The 18,082-nt window shown below is 39.8% G+C and overlaps 2 protein-coding genes and 1 pseudogene across 3 annotated transcripts in view; 1 reads left to right on the top strand and 2 right to left on the bottom strand.

Annotated features, from left to right (window-relative positions):
* The window catches only part of LOC122427692 (tubulin alpha-1C chain), a 1,128,437-nt gene that overhangs the window by 979,741 nt on the left and 130,614 nt on the right, over positions 1–18,082 (bottom strand). The gene's annotated exons all lie outside the window — the stretch shown is intronic.
* LOC122427696 (translation initiation factor IF-2-like) overlaps positions 1–18,082 on the bottom strand; it is a 73,499-nt gene that overhangs the window by 19,802 nt on the left and 35,615 nt on the right. The gene's annotated exons all lie outside the window — the stretch shown is intronic.
* Positions 17,352–17,733, top strand: LOC122427780 (annotated as a pseudogene).

The following is an 18,082-nucleotide window of genomic DNA, read 5'->3' as shown; positions in this document are numbered from 1 at the left end:
CCCCACCCCTATGGATAGGCCAGTTTTGCACAGATCTGTAAATTCATTTTAGCATACCTGATCCTATACACATGCAGAACTTTGAATTCTCCTTTATCTTTCTGGTTTTCCCATTAATTAATGAATTAAATAACATATTTTACATCTGTTCATTTTACATCCATATAAAAATCAAGATTTTATCTCACCATCCTTTAACAATGAATTTTATACAACACATTATATATATATACCATGGAAGACGAAAATTTTAATGCAAAAGAGAAAGAGACATCATTTTACACTAATATATTTAAGGGAGGCCAGACAAAACTTAGGCCTCTCTCTACCCAGTTCTGAAATTTTAAGACTTTAAGAAGCACAGTCATTGTTCTAAGAAGCATAGTCATTGTTGAAATTGATCGTTCTTAAAAGAGTCCATAATTCACAAAAGAATGCTTTGAAAATTACATTTCCAGATGCTTTTTTCTCCTCATGCATAGTGTAAACAAAGGACTGTCTCAAGAACAGAGTTTCATCATTTCAGACACACTTAGAATCTTTTGTATGAACTACTTTTGTTAATTACAGTCACTAAAAAAAGATAGTTACTCAATCTGTAATAACCTCTATGGGAAAAGAATTTGAAAAAATAATAGACATATATATATGTATGACTGAATCATTTTGCAGTACACCTAAAACTAACACAACATTGTAAATCAACTATACTCTAATATAAAATAAAAACTAAATTAAAAAATACAATAAATAAATTTATATTCAATTTTTTAAAAGATGGTACATCTTCATATTAAAGAAAAAATCTACATGTGACAATTGCTTTCCTGATCCAGAAGATTTTTTTTGCCAGTCAACAACTATACAATCATAAAAATATTAAATATATTTGTTGTTTCAAACTAATAGTTGTCTTCTATTGGTGTATGTCACAATAAAAATTAAATATTTTTTAACTAACTTGATTCAAACAAACAACCTAAAGAAGCCAAAGCAAGAAACCAATACACAAACCAAACATTAAATCAACAACATATTTTAAATTCATAATACAGGCGTAAAAGGCATATCTAATTCTCAGATCCTCTGGCTTTCTAAGTCCCAAATTTAAAATAGCTCTAAAACCAGTGTAGTCTCTATGGAATTACTGTTTTCACAAAGCAGCTTTTATCCTCACTCAGGATCAAACTAATCCCCTGACACTCTCAGGAAAGAAAGAATAAAATCAAGTTGTACCAAAAATCTTTATACACAGCATTCATTCAGATCTTCAAAACCACTTTCATGGCTTGTAACACGCCAGAAAAATATTACTCTAGCAAGTAATTATTTTGTACAAAAATGAATAATTTAAATTGGAAATAATTTGCTACCCATGTCATTCATAAATCCATGCTACTATAATTCTTAATATGAATGCATAATACATGCAGCATATCATGCATTAAATATTCTAAAAGAGAAGTTCTCTAGCTGAAATTAGTTAAGTAAATACTAGCCAATTTAAAAGCAAGAAAAGTTAACTCTTCCTTCTCCCCCTCCATCTTGACTCCCTCCAAACCAGCAGGAATCTTTCAGGTGCTAACGTGTGTCAATTAGAAGAAAAGAGAATGGGGATAAACAAAACAACTGGAAAAGGTACAGAATGCTATGACTGAAAAGAGATGTTACTCGTCCAAGTTGCAACTGAAGTTAAACTACAGTGAGAAGTCTTCACCATTTTCAGAGTTCAAATGTCCTCCTCCTTGGGAATGTAACTCATTCCAAAACTTTCTTTTCCGACTCTTCCCTAGAGCATGTGTTTGTAGGATTCTATTAAAGCTTTGTAAAGGTATTTCTTAAATACCAAGTAAAAAAAAATAATTATTTAAAATAAAAGTTAACAGGCTTTTCTCTCTACCCTCAATTCAACAATGTATAGATCATGAGACCAAGGGGGAAAAAAACAAACAAACCAGGTAAGTGATTAAATATAGTCATTTCTTCTTCCCCAAGTGGGAGGAGCAATATGGCAGGCAGCTATTTATTTAACAACTTCCTACTCACTAAGTCATCTTCCTTTTTTCACATCACCAGAGAATTTGGGTAAATTCCCTCATGATGCACAAATCCAGAGAGAAAAGTAAACAAAGAAGCAACACTGGGGAACAAAAAGAAAACAAATAGAACACAAAGATGCAATATTCACATTGCCTATTGGACCATAAACAATAAGGCAAAATATATTTACTATCACCTTCTTTTAATCTAGAGAGAAAAAATAACACAATCAGTTCAGTTCAGTTCAGTTCAGCTGCTCAGTCATGTCCAACTCTTTGCGACCCCATGAATTGCAGCACACCAGGCCTCCCTGTCCATCACCAACTCCCGGAGCTTACTCAAACTCATGTCCATCGAGTCGGTGATGCCATCCAGCCATCTCATCCTCTGTCATCCCCTTCTCCTCCTGCCCCCAATCCCTCCCAGCATCAGGGTCTTTTCCAATGAGTCAACTCTTCACATGAGGTGGTCAAAGTATTGGAGTTTCAGCTTCAGCATCAGTCCTTCCAATGAACACCCCAGGACTGATCTCCTTTAGGATGGACTGGTTGGACCTCCTTACAGTCCAAGGGACTCTCAAGAGTCTTCTCCAACACCACAGTTCAAAAGCATCAATTTTTCAGCACTCAGCTTTCTTCACAGTCCAACTCTCACATCCATACATGACCACTGGAAAAACCATAGCCTTGACCAGACGGAGCTCTGTTGGCAAAGTAATGTCTCTGCTTTTTAATATGCTATCTAGCGAGAAAAAATAACACAATAACCTCTACAAATATATATAATAAAATATCCCAAATTTTCCAAATATATTATCTCCAGAGCCGGATCACTATAGTAAGGTTTAAGAGTAAAGTCTTCTCAGATGGGTTCGGACAGTAGAGTGGTTCAAGAGACTATTCCCTGATGCTATTCAAAATTTCTTAGAACCCACTTTACCACCTGCTCTAGAGTCCTCAAATTTAAAATTCTATCACCTGCCCCCTTTTCAAAATCTCCCTTAAAGGTATCCCTGCAGGCATTAAGAAAGCTGCTGCTGCTGCTGCTAAGTTGCTTCAGTCGTGTCCGACTCTGTGCGACCCCACAGACAGCAGCCCACCAGGCTCCCCCATCCCTAGGATTCTCCAAGCAAGAACACTGGGCTGGGTTGCCATTTCCTTCTCCAGTGCATGAAAGTAAAAAGTGAAAGTGAAGTCGCTCAGTGTCAGACTCTGAGCGACCTCATGGATTGCAGCCTACCAGGCTCCTCCGTCCATGGGATTTTCCAGGAGAGAGTACTGGAGTGGGGTACCATTGCCTTCTCCGATTAAGACAGCTAGCTAAACTCAACTGAAAGTGTAAATAACACAAGAGTACACATGCTCTTTAACCCTTGGAAAAATTACTTATCAATTCAAGCAAATCTCAGTGGTAGAACTTTTTAACAGTTTGGGAGTTTTTTTTCAATTTCTTTCTTTGTTTCTTTTGTTTTCTCCTTGAGATGGAGGTACCATTATACCTACTCTCATATAAAAGAGAGCCCAGGCCCTATCTACTGAAGCAGAGAGGGTTTGTAATGGTGAAGTCTCCTTCCATAGCTCTTGACAAATCCATTCTTGAACATTAAACCATGTGAGGTGCTCTCCTACCTCCACCATCCCCATGAACAGGGAAGAGAAAGCCTGCTCTAACAAAGCGTGACCCACTATCTGCTAGCTTCCAAAATTTTTTGATAGGGGTACGGGTAGAGCATTTTGCATTTTAAAACAGCTCTGCAAATTCTCTAATCTTACTCCTATCAAAAAAAGATTAGTCTAAGACTTTCCTGGCAGTCCAGTGGTTAGGACTCTGCGCTTCTACTCTTAGGGGCCTAGGTTTAATCCCTGGTCAGGGAACTGAGATCCCACAAGCCACGTGGCACCACTAAAAAAAAAAAAAGAAAAAAAAAAAGAACTTTAATTCTCCTCGCCATGAAGAGAACAAAGCCGAGTGACACTGAACAACCTCGGAAGTTAGGTCATAAAAGGTGATAAACCCTCCGTCTGGCAACCTCCCAGTTCAGACAAGCTTGGGGTCCTGAAGTACCATGTAAGACATCCAGCCACCCTAAATCCCTGATGCTAGAGAGTCTACGGACTGAAGCCTCAGAGGGTTAGAGACAGGGGTGCCAGCTATTTTGAGTTTTCCCAAGGCCAGCCACCAGACTTGTGAATGAGGAATCCTTGGAGATGACCCCAGGCTCAACTACTATCTGCCTCTAACTGTGTAAGAAACTTTGGTAAGGAATGCTTTTAAGATCTGATTCCAGACCCAGCTATCATTTGATAGCATCGTCATGAGAAACCATGAGAAAGAACTGCCTACTTGAGTCCAAACATCAAAAAACCGTGAAAGAAAAAGTGAGTGGTATTTTACATCACTCAATTTTGACACAGTGTGTTACACAGCAACAGATAGCCAAAACAGATTTTGGTATAAGGAGTGGGTTACTTCCATTACAAAAATTAAAATGTTTAGCTTTGGGACTGGGTGGCAGGAGAAAGCAAGAAGGGCCTTGAAAGTGTTAGTGAGGAGAAGGAAATGGCAACCCACTCCAGTATTCTTGCCTGGAAAAGTCCATGGACAGAGGAGTCTGGCGGGCTGAAGTCCATGGGATTACATGACTGAGCATGTGTGCACAAGGGTGGAGGGAAATGGGTTGGTAGCAATAAAGTGGTAGAACTAAAAAAAAAAAAAAGAAAGTGTTAGTGAAAGCCTGAAGGATCTTACTTTTTTTATTTATTTATATTTTATTTTTGGTTGCACTAGGGCTTCGTTGCTGCGAGCTTTCTCTAGTTTGCAGGAGTGGGTTCTACTCTTTGTTGAGGTGCATGGGCTTCTCACTGCAGTGGCTCCTCTTGTTGCAGAGCACAGACTCTAGGTGCACGGGCTTCATAGTTGCCTCATGTGGGCTCAGCAGTTGTGCTGTGTGGCTCTAGGACAGTCCTTGAAGGGCCTTAAGGACACTGGTAGGAAGTTGTCAATATAAAGATTTAAAACAGGGATCACCAAACTACAATCTACTGGCAAAGTTCAACCTGCCTGCCTGTTTTCATAAATTAAGTTTTATTGGAACACAGTCAACATTCATGTTTACATACTGTCTATGTCTATGGCTGCTTTCTCACTACAAGAGCAGAGTTGGATAGGTGTGCCTGAGACCATAAAGTTCAAAACAAAATATTTATTATCTGGCCCTTGACAGAAAAAGGTTACTAATCCTTGGCTAAAAAGAAAGCAAGGAGGATCTCCGTGGTGGCTCAGTGGTCAAGAATCCATCTGCCAATGCAGGAGACACAGGTTCAACTCCTGGTCCAGGAAGATCCCATATGCCATGGAGCAACTAAGCCTCTGTACAACTACTGAGCCATGCTCTAGAGCCCAGGAGTCACAATATCTGAAGCCCATGCACCCTAGAGCCTGTGCTCTGCAACAAGAGAAGCCACTGAAATGAGAAATCTGTGCGCTGTAACTAGACAGTAGTCCTCACTCTCCACAACTAGAGAAACACCCGCACAGCAACAAGGACCCAGCCCAGTCAAAAATAACTAATGAAATAACAAATAAATAAAAATTATTTTTTTTAAAAAATGACAAAGATCATAATAAAAGAAAATAAATTGCTTATTTGAAGCTTACATCAAGAATAAAAATAAATAAAGTGAGGAAAGTGTTATTGGAAGCAACAGGAAAAGAGAATCTTATTAGGTAATGGTGGAAAGTTTAGCAAAGCTGTCACCAGCAGTAATGTGAAAAATAGATATAACTAATGTACTAACTTATATATGTATATATTGAACTAATAAAATGATGAACCTGATACGGAGATTTCTAGGCAGAATGTCAAAAGTGTCAACTGTTTGTGGTTGTGTTTTTAGCTGTGTTCCATAAAGCACAGGTAGCAATGAGAAAAAGAAGGAATTATATAACTTTCGAGCAGAATATGGAGAACTAATGAGAAGTCAGTGCACCACAACTAGAGGGTAGCCCTGCTTACCACAACTTCTGAAAAGCCCTCATGGCAACGAAGACCCACCAGAGCCAAAAATAAAAATAAATAAAATTATTTTTAAAAAAGAAGAAATGCCCTCTGAGCAATGATCAAATTCAAGGTAGTGTCAGGGAAACATGGCCTAAAGATTAAACTCTTATTCAGACCAAGGGTTGGCAAACTGTTCCTATAAAGGGCCTGATAAGTATTTTAGGCTTTGAGGGCATTACACAGTCTCCGTTGAACATTCTTCTTATATTTTTTAACAGCCCTTTAAAAACAAAAAAGCAGGGAATTTCCTAGATGTCCAGTGGTTAAGACTCCACACTTCCACTGCAAGGGGTGCTGGTCTGATCTGTGCTGGGATCCAGCAAGTCGCATGGCAAGGCCAAAACTAAAAGTAAAAACAAATCTCAGATCACTGGCCAGTTTTCCTACCACTAGTTAAGACTTGAAAGAGATTTAAGGTGAAGTCTCAAAATTTTTCAAACAAAAGGCTTTCTAAGAATATTAAAGGTGTTGTCCCACAAAAGGTTTTAAGGAAGCTGACAGGGTTTAGGATATGCTAAAACCAAAATATGGCACCCTGGCATACTGAATATTTTAAGCTGAACTATCTGAGAAGAGATTAAGAAGAGGAAGGTCACTTTAGTCTTCTCCCTACTCTTCTCCCCTAAGGCAAATCATAAAACCCTCCTGTAAGAAGCACACTCCCTATACCTGTAAGAAAAGAGCACCTGTATATCCAAAGACAAAGGGACAAGAAAAGGAGTCCTAACAGCTGCTGCTAAGTCGCTTCAGTCGTGTCCGACTCTGTGTGACCCCACAGACGGCAGCCCACCAGGCTCCTCCGTCCCTGGGCTTCTCCAGGCAAGAACACTGGAGTGGGTTGCCATTTCCTTCTCCAAGGCATGCATGCATGCTAAGGCACTTCAGTCGTGTCCGACTCTGTGTGACCCCATGAACAGCAGCCCACCAGGCTCCTCTGTCCATGGATTCTCCAGGCAAGGATACTGGGGTGAGTTGCCATTTCCTTCTCCAGTCCCAACAGCAGGCCATGCTAAACTGCCACCAATTTATGCACTGTGACTTCATATTCTTTGATCTATCATTTCTCCACACTGTCCACTCTTCATTAAACCTAGCATAAAATACTCAGCTTCAAACATTTCTTTGAGCCCTCATTTATATCTCCTGTTTCACATAAAACATACATTAGATAAATCTGTGTACTTTGTCAGCTTAATTTTCAAACCCAGCCAGGAACCCTAGGAGGGTCAAGGAAAACATTTTTCCTCCTCCACAAAGCCTAAGGTAGAGAAGGGCTTGTATCAGTGTGCAAGTGTGCCTTTTGTCTAACAGAGTGAACCCTTCAAAAATATTCACAGAGAAGGATTTTAAATTCAGAAACATTATCATCTTGGACTAAAAATGACAGAGACAGTACACAATGAACAGAGGCTTTGAGGATGGTTCCTGAGCAATAGAGGCTAAAACTAATCTCAAAACTAGCAATATGTGCCTGGTTGGATTTCAGAATTGATGTGGACCAGTGACTGTTCTATTCTTTACATCCTTCTTTACTTTTGAATAGGAATGTCTATAGTTGTTACCTTATGCCCATTATTGCATACTGGGTGGGCTGGGTATGGGAGAAGATAATGTGACTTTTTAGTTCACAAGTCTTCAAACTGAAAGCAAGGGTACTCAAGGAGCTACACCCAAGGAACTATATCCAAATAGCCTTGCCTCCACCTGGATCTGATTTAGATGACAAGATCCTGGATCTCTAAATGTTAAATTGTTAAAACCGTTAAAACTGAACATTCAGAAAACTAAGATCATGGCATCCGGTCTCATCACTTCACGGCAAATAGATGGGGAAACAATGGAAACAGTGACAGTCTTTATCTTTTGGGGCTCCAAAATCACTGCAGATGGTGACTGCAGCCATGAAATTAAAAGATGCTTGTTCCTTAGAAGAAAAGTTATGACCAACCTAGACAGCATATTAAAAAGCAGAGACATTACTTTGTCAACAAAGGTCCGTCTAGTCAAAGCTATTTTTTCAGTAGTCATGTACAGATGTGAGAGTTGGACTATAAATAAAGCTGAGCACTGAAGCATTGATGCTTCTGAACTGTGGTGTTGGAGAAGACTCTTAAGAGTCCCTTGGACAGCAAGGAGATCCAATCAGTCCATCCTAAAGGAAATCAGTCCTGAATATTCATTGAAAGGACTGATGCTGAAGCTGAAACTCCAATACTTTGGCCACCTGATGCAAAGAACTGGTTCATTTGAAAAGACCCTGATGCTGGGAAAGATTGAAGGCAGGAGGAGAAGGGGATGACAGAGGATGAGATGGTTGGATGACATCACCGACTCAATGGACATGAGTCTGAGTAAACTCTGGGAGTTGGTGATGGACAGGGAAGCCTGGCGTGCTACAGTCCATGGGGTCGCAAAGAGTCAGACATGACCGAGCGACTGAACTGAACTGATCCTGGATCTCTAGCCTGAGCCTGATGCTGTACTAGATAAGACTTCGAGGGCTTCAGTTTTGCCTCTGAGTGCTTGTGTTTTGCATTTGGAGGAAGATAAATAATGTGTAGCCAGAGGGAAGACTAAACCGGCTTTGAAATAAGTTTCGCATATTTTTGACACTAGGGGCTACCCTGGTGGCTCAGACAGTAAAGAATCTGCCTGCAATGCAGGTGACTGGGGTTTGTTCCCTGGTTGGGAAGATCCCCTAGAGAAGGGAATGGCTACCGACCCCAGTATTCTTGCCTGGGAAATCCCATGGACAGAGGAGCCTGGCGGGCTACAGTCCATAGGCTTGAAAAGAGTGAGGACACAACTGAGAGACTAACACTTAACACTTCACTTCACTTCATTCTTGACACTTCTCCCAGCAAGAGGTAGACTCTAATTCCCTTCCCTTCCCCTTAAATATGGATTGGCCTTAGTGAGTTGCTTCTATGAATAAAAGGCAGTGGAAATGACACTGATTCTGAATTTAGGTCATAAAAGACAATATAGTTCCCTTCTGGCTCTCTTACTTGGAACAAGTACTTTAGCAGCCCTAAGCCTCCATGTAAGAAGTCTGGCTACCATGAAGTCTTTCCTCTATGCTGGAAAGACTACACAGAATTCGAAGAAGATAACAAGGAGCCCCAACTATTCCAGCTTCTACCTATTTGGATTTCCCTGCTCAAGTGTCAGACACTCCATGGGGTCACAAAGAGTCAGACACAACTGAGCAACTGAGCATGCACACACACATTTGGCACGTACATACCTGCAGCAGACCCAGAATAATCATCACTAATATATAATGAGCCACTCTTTCTAATGTCTCTTCATTGTTAAATGCCATGGTCTAAGTTCTGAGAAGATAAATCTTTTGCATTTGAAGATATAAAATTCAATGTTTTTAGATCACTGGCAGAGAATTTAATGTCCTAGCTCTTAAAAGAAAAAATGGAATATGATGTTCACAGATTATAAACATGGTTAAGCTCAATTTCTGTACAGAAACTAAAACAGCTGAGCCAAGTACTAATTGGCCCCAGCAGAATGGCATAAGGTATTCTGGAATAGGAAAAGTAAGGAGGCCTGAGGTCAAGATAACTTACTCTGAAAATGTAATTACTTTCTCCATTGTATAAACACTTCCAACTAGATTTTGTAAGGAAAAAAGCTTTAATCTTCTATGAAACCAAATAACTAAAACATCCTAAATTATTTAGCAGCAGTTTAATTAACCTTTTTTCACTCTTTCCTAGATTGTCATATATATATATATATATATATATATATATATATATATATATATTTTAGCAAGCAAGCATTGAGAAGAAAAAAATCAAACATAATCATAATCACTTTGGGAAGAAATTTTAAAGAATAAAATATGTGTTCTACTTTAGATATGATTCTTCGAACACTGAGTAATACATATACCCCCAAGCATATACATACCAGTGTACATATGACATATACCCAAGTTTGGGTAACTAAAAGGAAAGAGAAGGTCAGTGTGCAAAAATTTATTTAACCCATAATATGGTTGACAGTGGCTCAGAGGGTAAAGCATCTGCCTGCAATGCGGGAGACCCGGTTCAATCCCTGGGTTGAGAAGATCCCCTGGAGAAGGAAATGGCAACCCACTCCAGTATTCTTGCCTGGAGAATCCCATGGATGGAGGAGCCTGGCAGGCTACAGTCCATGGGGTCGCAAAGAGTCGGAAACGACTAAGCAACTTCACTTTGTGGTTGATTTTAAATCCTAAATGAAATCAATCCTGAATATTCATTGGAAGAATTGATGCTGAAGCTGAAGCTCCAATATTTTGGCTATCTGAAACAAAGAGCCAACTCATTGGAAAAGACCCTGATGCTGGGAAACACTGAAGGCAAAAGGATAAGAGGGCAGTAGAGGATGAAACGGTTAGACACCATCACTGACTCAATGGATAGGAATCTGAGCAAACTTTGGGAGATGGTGGAGAGAGGAGCCCGGCGTGCTGTAGTCCATGGGATCACAAAGAGTCGGACAAGACTAAGTGACTGAACAACAACAACAATAAAATGGCTGACTTAAAATATCCTCTTGCTCATACAGCATAAGTTTAGGCCCTGTACAAATTTTGAAATATTAGTAAATAAAGATCACTCTTCCTACAGAGTCCACAACTACCTAATTCTTCCTTTCCCATTCAAAAGTCCCTCAATAAAACTGACTTCAGATGTTAGAAAAACACTAAACTCAATGAACTAAATCACATTAAAGAATGAATATTTGAGAGCCCCTAACTTTTCATAAGATATTAATAAATGATTGTAAAAAGTATAATGCAATATAGTGGGAAAAACTGGTTTCCCCCCCAAATTTTCTTTAAGTACTACATCAAAGGGATGGGGCTATTATACTTACCACTGCATCCCCCGGCACCTAGTACAGTCTTATGCACATTAGCAAGCACTCCAAACTCTGCATGCATGAATATTTTGTTTTTATTCCCCACATAAGAAACATGTGTTCTATAAGAAACACGTGTTCTAGTTCTGTTCTATCAGTAACGAGCTACATCATCTTTTGGAGAAGGAAATGGCAACCCACTCCAGTATTCTTGCCTAGAGAATCCTGTGGACAGAGGAGGCTGGTGGGCTGCCGTCTATGGGGTCGCACAGAGTCAGACACAACTGAAGCGACCTACCAGCAGCAGCACATAATCTTTAGTTTCCACTACAGAACGTAAAATGATGTGAGAGGGCGACTGGGATGAGGATTAAATAGTAAGTCTCATGAGGTCAATGATACTGTCATTCACCTCTGTATCCCCATGTCTAACAAAGCGGCTTGGGCACATTCAAATATTTATTGGACCAAGTTTTTTCCAGCTCTTACTCCATCATTCTTTATCATTTTTTTAATTAGTTTTCTAAAGATACAGTATTCTAGTCCAATAAAGCAGTAATTTAAGACTCCTCCTCTACCCTAAGCTCAGTTACCAGAAAAAGACTTTTAAAACTAAAACACTTCTAAAATCTTCTCCACCTCTCCACACAGGTGTTTTGTGTGACTGATACTATTTATTCCCTGGATGTAGCTTTTAAAAATCTAAGATTTGGACAAAGACAAGATGCCAGAAGTAATACAAGTTTCCAGATTCTTCTGAGTTGTTTTTTTTTCCAGTTTGATTTTATTAAAACACTATTAAAAGTACCTGAAATAATCAGGTTAATCCAAGAAGCCAAATATTACTATTATTATTATCTATTCCATAGGCCTATAAATGACTGAGAGATACATCCCTTCATTAAGTTCATATTTTTCACAGCACGCAACCAACTACCATCTACTTAGAGTCCTTTCTGTAGTACTATTATAAAAGGTAACACTTAAAAGGACCGTGGGGAATTCCCTGGTGGCCCAGTGGTTAATACTCCATGCTTTCACCATTAAGGTTTAATCCTAGTCAGGCAACTAAGATCCTGCAAGCCACACGGCAGGGGCAAAGAAAAATTAAAATTAAAAGAAACAAATAAAAGGACTTTGTGCCTTTGGAACACTATTCTTCAAATTAGGTGTAGCCTTCACAAAGTTGGTGCATCTCTGCAATCAGGTGGTAATGAGTGTAATAAATTCAAGAACCTCAGCTAGAACAAATTTTTATGATTGACATACTCCCAAATTATCCTAATTATTACAGTCTAATAATAACTTCTGAAATATTAACCTATATCCTCACTAGCAACTTACAGTCTGTACCCTGACAATGAACACTTCTGTTACGTTCATTCAATTGCCTACTAGGTACCAGACATTGTTCTAGCCCAGAGGTCAGCAAACTTTTTCTGTAAAGGGCCAAACAGCAAATATTTTAGGCTTTACAGGCCTTACAGTCTCTGCTGCATTACTCAGCTCCACTGTTGTAGTGTGAAAGCAGCCACAGACACTACACTAATGACTGAGCATGACTTATGTTCTAATTAAACTTCACTTGCAAAAACAGATAGCAGGGTGTTTTTGGCTTGTGAACCCCTGTTCTATGCCTATGGGGAGACAGCAGTGAAGCGAATTTTTAGAAGTTAAAATCATTTAATTAATTAAAATATACATGTATACAAGCAGCCTAACAGATGCGAGTAAGTCTCTGAAGAAAAATAAAGTGGGGTCATGGGGGTAAAGAGACCTAGGACTTCATTGATAAGATGACATTTGCACCTGACATTGAAAGAAAGAGGAAAAGTCAAGCTATCTCCACAGAAAAAGCATTTCAGTGAGAGGCAACGGCACGTATAAAGGCTCTGAAGAAGGAACAACCTGGCATCTTAGGAAAACAGCAAGGATGTCATTGTGGCTAGAGGGACATGAGCAGAGGAAAAGTCACAGGAAATTAGGCCAGAGATAAACTGAGGCAAGGTTCTGTATCATCTTTTAAGGCCACTGTGAGAACTTAGTTTTTTTGGTTTGCTTGATTTTAATTAATTGATTGATTTGGCTGTGTTGGGTCTCAGTTGTGGCACAGACTCTCTGGTTGTGCTGCACAGACTCAGTTGCTCTGTGGGATGTGGAACCTCAGTTCCCTGACCAAGGCTTGAACCTGTGTCTTCTGCATTGCAGGGCAGATTCTTAATCACTGGGCCACCAGGGAAGTCCTATAACTTTGTTTTTGACTCTGAGATGGAAAGCCTCTAAAAATTTTTGAGCAAGGAGGGACAACCCAACTTGACTTTCTTTTCAGAGGATCATTCTGGATGTCTATTTAGAACAGACTATACAGAGATAAGGAAAAGGGCAGAGAAATCAGTCAGAAGACTAATGCAATAATCCAGGAAAAAGAGAATGGCAATCTGAATCTTGGTGGTAGCAGCAGAAATGGTATTGAAATGGTATTGATCAGATTCAGTATGTGTTTTGAAGGCAAAACTAACAGATTAGATGTGAAATGTTACAGTGAGAAAAGCATCAACTAGGTTTAAGGATCAAGTAACCGGAAGGAGTCTCTGTTTCCTGATATGGGGACGACTGTGGGAAAAATCTTGGGGGAAGCATATTAAGTTCAAGATGCATATCAGACACTCACACAGAGATGTTAAGTAGGCAATGAGACAGACAAGTTTGGAGTTAATACACTTTTACATTATGATTGTCCCCAGTACATTTGATCTCTCCAACTGGGTGATAAAATCCTTAAGAACAAAACCACCTCACTTTCACTTTCAGTACAGTTCAGTTCAGTTCAGTCGCTCAGTCGTGTCCGACTCTTTGCAACCACATGAATCGCAGCATGCCAGGCCTCCCTGTCCATCACCAACTCCCGGAGTTTACTCAAACTCATGCCCATCGAGTCGGTGATGCCCTCCAGCCATCTCATCCTCTGTCGTCCCATTCTCCTCCTGCCCCCAATCCTTCCCAGCATCAGGGTCTTTTCCAATGAGTCAACTCTTCACATGAGGTGGCCAAAGTATTGGAGTTTCAGCTTCAGAATTAGTCTTTCCAATGAACACCCAGAACTGATCTCCTTTAGGATGGACTGGTTGGATCTTCTTGCAGTCCAAGGGACTCTCAAGAGTCTTCTCCAACACCGTAGTTCAAAAGCATCAATTTTTCGGCGCTCAGCTTTCCTCACAGTCCAACTCTCACATCCATACATAACCATGTAAAAGGGGTGCTGGGGGTGACAGACAGCAGCTATAATATAACTGACAGCTGACAAAGGAATATATAGAAATCAAACAAAGCTGACAAAAACTAGAAATATCAAGCATTCCAAGATTATACTCATCCCTTAGTATCCACTCAGAGAACTGGTTCCAGACCCCTGCAGATACAAAAATCCTCAGATGTTCAAGTCCCTTATATAAAATGTCACAGTATATGCATACAACCTACACATCCTCCTGGATACTTTAAATCATCTCTAGATTACTACTTATATTAATAATATCTAATATAATTAAAACACACTATAGATAGTTGTAAATGCTATGTAATCAGTTGTGAGTCGGTGGCAAATTCAAGTTACACTTTTCAGAACCTTCTGGAATCTTTTTTTTCAATCTATAGTTGGTTGAAACTGTCCATGCAGAACCTGAAGATGAAGAAAGCCAACTACATTTACTCTATGAACAAACAGCTATACAAATATGTAAGTCAGTAATTCCTAAATGTATATGTTATAGCATAAAATATTTCTAATTATCTTTAGCTACACTTAACATTATTTTTAAATGACATATTTAAAAAGGATTGCTACTAAAAATGGAGGAAATGATATATAAAAGAGTAAACATAAATTATTAGAAAATTTTATGTGCTATTCTCACAGGATTTGTTAGGCGGCAAATGAAATTACATAAATGAAAATCATTTAATAAACACTGACTTGGGACTCACCCTGTGCTGGAAATAAATGGTAGAGATAAGAAAAAGCAAGCCATCATTCAAGCTCAAGCCTCTTCTTGAGAGAGAAAAATATAAACTATCATGATACAATGTGATCAGTGGAATGAAAATAGACTTCAGATCAAGACATCTGGATCTGAATTTTACCACCATTCCTGGCTTACAGTTTGAGCTGCTAACTATGCTTAGCTTGCTGACCATTCAAAAACAGACAGCAGGCCAGACCTGTGAGCAGCAGTTTGCCAACATCTGGTATATAGGAATACCGGGAACAAAGACAGTGATCAGAATAGATGATTCTGTGCCCTGTTCCCCTGGCTAAGACAAGGTTTGGAAGTTGAAGAGGCAAACATGTCACTGGACATTAACTTTCCTCCCTATTCTCTTTGCCTGGCTAATTCTCACTCTCCTTTCAGGTCTCGGATCATATGTCACTAATTCCAGCACCTACATCCTTCCCCTCCCTACCCCAATCTGAGACTGATCAATGCTTTTTCTACAGGCTTCCAAGAAGCCTTCACTATTTCTATCAGAGCATTCCCATTAAACTGTAACCTCTGTTCGTAGTAACTGTCTTTCCTGCTAGACTGTAAACCCAGGTAAGGAGGAACCTGTCTATCTGCTCCACACGATCTCCCAAGTACCTAGTTCAGTGCCTGGCACATGGATGATGCTAGGAAATACCCATTGAAATGAATGAATCTAGCAATAGTCGAGTCTCCCATCCAGCAACAGCTTTTTCAAGAACCTGTCAGGAGACAGATCCTTGGGCAGGTTCTCACCTTCCAAACCGTACTTTTGTCTCCCCTCCCAGCACCCAGGTCAAACTCTTTCCCTCTTCTAACTCCTCTGTTTCCTTAGTCAGATTAAAGGAACTGAAAGCTAATTCTGCCTGAAACCTTGCTCCCTTCCCTTTCCAACTCTAAAGTCCCACTTCCTTACTGTAATTGTGCTGTCATGTCCCCATCAAGCAAGCAACAGCATCATTTACCAGTTTCCAGGATATTTAAGGGTAGGGTACTGAAAACATCCAAATATTCGACTTTTCAGTAAGAAAGGGGAGAAAATAGAAGCAGGAAAGGTAAACAACAGGAACAGAACAAGGACGTCTAGTTATTAAAGAGCTGGATTAACAGCTCTTTTTACGGTACACCACTTCGGCCCTAAGAGAAGAAGGCAGTAACAGCTGCAGCTCTGCTGGAGGCACTGTGAGGCACGCCCCCAGCCTCTGCACCTGCACCAGCAGCAAAGGACACCTTTGCTCTGCAGCTTCTTCCCATACCACTACTCTGCATCTGCTTATCCTATAATTTGCTTTGAAACATCAAGACTAATCTCATGATCTCTAACCCTCCTTTATATCACTCACTGCAAGAATTCCAGAACTCTGGAGCCATCCTAAATCCTCCACTCACATCCCCATATGGCTAAGTACATCCCCTTTCATGAACTCCCCCCTCTCCTACTCATCCCTCAATTCCTGAAATCTTTTCATCATATCCTTTGCAACTTATCAACAAAATCTCCTATTATTTTGACCTCTTGTCTGAATGATCCCATCACCTTTTTGCTCAAGAGGAAATCTAATAACTGAGGCCACTGCTCTCTCTACAGTCTGATCTGTGGCTATTTTCTCTCCCACACCCCTGACACTATGTACCTGGAGGGGGTGGGGGTAAGGGGAGGAGTAGGAGGAGGTACTCACCATGTACCTTGTTTCTGTTTCCAGATTATTCCCCTCTATCCCTTCCCAAAAAAGCCTCTCTCAGACCATACCTCCACCTCCCCACCCCTTTGTTATATTCATCTAGATAAGGTGGGTCACTTCTCAAGCCTCAAAGCTTTTAGTTCCTACCTCACTGTCCTGTCATAATTCCAGGTGATTTCAAATGTTCATCTAGATGACTGCTATGATACTCTGACCTCAGTTCCCTGATCTCTTGCATGCAATGATCTTGTCCTTTATGCTACTTTAGCCACTCACTTCCTCTGTCAACATACTAGAACTTGTCACTATGATTAACTCTAGTCCTTCCATGCTCTCCACTTCATCTGCATCCCTCTCTCCAATCACCACTTCCTATCTTTGCAATTGCTCCTTCTAGCACCCCAACTACAACAATATTTTGACCTCAACAGAACTTACAAGCAATTGATCCTACCCTGCTCCTGTCCTCATTTCTGATGTTAGCTTAGAGCTCAAGGTCCATCATTACAATCAGTCCCTTTCGTGCGCCTCAAGACTCCTGCACCCTCCCACACTTCATCATACTTGCCTGGGAAAACACCTACCCTTGTTAAATACAACTCCCTGTCAAACAGGACATTTAAGAGCAAACTGGAGTCAAACCTGACTTTTGAACTTACAAGAGCTTTCTTTTTCCTCTTCAAGGGACGATATCTAGACGCATTCAGGATGGTCCAGCATTTGATGTTCTGTCTTAGACTGTCCTGCAATATGGCCTCTAATAAAACTAGGCTGACCAAACTCCAGGTAATAGAATTGTTTACCTTCAAACCAAGAAGGCTGAGAAAGCAGCAAAATCCAAATGTGGAGTGTGCCCAGGCCAACTTTAAGGAGCTTGTGCTGTGGGACCTAAAGTTCTTACAAGGTTGTCTAAAACAAAAAAATGGGTCAGCAGGGCTTATCATGGTTCCCTGTGAGCTAAAGGTGTCTGTGGCAAGATCAAGCATATTTTTCTTACTAAAGAGCAGAAAATCGTTTGGAAGTGTTAAAGGCACAAACACAGGGTAGAAAACTAAATTTTTAAATGAGGTTTTTTTGAGTAATAAAAAAAAAGCAAAAGCAAAAAGAGAGAGAGAAACAATTGGAAATTTGAAAACAGACAGATATTTGATATTAAGGAGTTGTTAAATGTTTTGATGTGGTAATGGTTATTCTTTGGTAACTGTACATATCTTCTAGAGATACAATATGAAATATTTATGCATAAAATATGATATCTGAGACAGCTTCAAAATAAGGGTGGAAGTGGGTAAGACTACAGATAAAGCAAGATTGGCCATGAGTTAATATTCGTTGAGCTGTGTAACGAGTGCATGAGGGTTCTCTTTCTTTTGCATATTTAAAAATTTCCCTAATAACATGATAAAAAATAC

The sequence above is a fragment of the Cervus canadensis genome, chromosome 25, assembly GCF_019320065.1.
Source record: "Cervus canadensis isolate Bull #8, Minnesota chromosome 25, ASM1932006v1, whole genome shotgun sequence".
NCBI classification, from domain to species: Eukaryota; Metazoa; Chordata; class Mammalia; order Artiodactyla; family Cervidae; genus Cervus; species Cervus canadensis.
Note: the sequence above shows the minus strand (reverse complement) of the source record. Positions and strands in the feature narration are given on the sequence as shown.